This window comes from Otolemur garnettii, unplaced genomic scaffold (genome assembly GCF_000181295.1).
Source record: "Otolemur garnettii isolate 467f Iridium unplaced genomic scaffold, OtoGar3 scaffold00222, whole genome shotgun sequence".
In the NCBI taxonomy this organism is placed as follows: domain Eukaryota; kingdom Metazoa; phylum Chordata; class Mammalia; order Primates; family Galagidae; genus Otolemur; species Otolemur garnettii.
This window is the reverse complement of record NW_003852617.1, coordinates 1,606,837-1,608,560: the sequence shown is the minus strand read 5'-3', so window position 1 is coordinate 1,608,560 and position 1,724 is coordinate 1,606,837.

The window sequence follows — 1,724 nt, the reverse complement described above, 5'->3', positions numbered from 1 at the left end:
GTTGGAATTTGATCAAAAGTTTCTGAGTGAGTTTACTTTTGTGGTGGCGGATTGCACTGGTCATTATGGAGGATAGGTTTGAGAATTTCCTGTAGAGTTGGTTTAGGTATGGCAAATTTCTTCAACATATGAATGTCATTAAAGTATTTAATTTCTCCATCATACATGAAACTCAGTTTAGCTGGATACAGGATCCTGGGTTGAAAGTTATTTTGTTTTAGGAGGTTAAAAGTCAATGACCATCCTCTTCTATCCTGAAATGTTTCAGCAGAGAGATCTGCAGTATCCTAATACTCTTCCCCATGTAGGTTGTGGTTTTCTTATGTCTAACTGCTTTCAGAATTTTCTCTTTCATATTAACTTTAGTGAATTTAATTATGATGTTCCTGGGGGATGTCTTGTTCAAGTTGAGTTGTGCTGGGGTTCTGAAACTATCTGCTATCTGAATTTCAGAATCTCTTGGCATGTCTGGAAAGTTCTCTTCATAATTTCATAAAGAAGAGCCTCTGTATTTTGTGAAGCAACTTCGTCGCCTTCAGGGTTTTTTATAAGGCGAATATTAGTTTTCTTTGAATTATCCTAGAGCTCTCTGAGAGAAATATCCATTTTTGCTCTCCATTTCTTTTCATCTTTGAGCTTTGGTCTCATTCAGAAGCTCATTATCTTCAATGTCAGAGATCCTTTCTTCTGCCTGTTCCATTCTGTAACCAAGGAATTCTACCGTATTTTTCAGATCTTTGAGGGCTACAAACTCTTGCTTCAATGTTTTAAAATCTTTGGTCATTTTATCTTTGAAATCATTGAATTCTTGAGACATCTTTTGAATAATTTCTTGTGATATCTTTTGAATAATTTCTTGAAATTCTAATTCCCCTTTTTCTTCCATTCTGTTAATCTTATTTGCTATCCAAATTCTGAACTGGATTTCTGACATCTTAGCCACCTGTTTATGGATGAGGTCTTCAATTGCATCTGCTCCATTTTTCCTTGGGGGACCGGATCTACTCTGGTTATTCAAGTTGCCAGAGTTTTTCCGCTGATTCTGCCCCATGCTGTTTGGAGACCTTATCAGAACCGTTCAGTTAGTGACTGCCACTGGAGAAGGTGCCAGCCTCTTCTGATTGCCCAGAGAGACAGGGCGTGTCTGTCATCTTCTCCCAGTTCTGGAGCACTGGGGTGACTGAGGAGGCAGGAGAATGGCAGCAGCCAAATAATTCCTAGTTCGACCCCATCAGGGTGAGCCGGGGGCAGGAGAATGGCAGCATGGAGCAGGGCACTCACACAGCCTGATAGGTCCTATTTCAGCCCTGCCATGGTGATGAGAGGTCAGGGAAGTGGCAGTGGTAGGATCAGTCCTCATTCAGCCAGCTGGGGTGACTAGGGGACAGGGGAATGGCAGCGGCCAGATCAGTTCTAGTTCAGCCCTGCTGGGGCAACCAGGGGGCAGGGGAATGGCAGAGGCAGCTCAGAGAACGTGGCCCAATCAGTCCTAGTTCTACCCTGCCAGGGTGACCCTGGGGCAGGGAAAAGGCAGAAGCTATGCGGGAACAGGTGGATGCAGGGCCAGGACAGTGCGCTTGGTCCCGGGGGTAGGGGGGACACTACTCTTGGGCCTCCTCTCACTGTCTCTACAGGCAAGGGGGGAATGGTGGACTGGAGATTCAAAATGGCAGTGGAAACTTTAGTTCGATTTTTTTGCCCGGCAAGAGGGTGTTCAGAGTCTC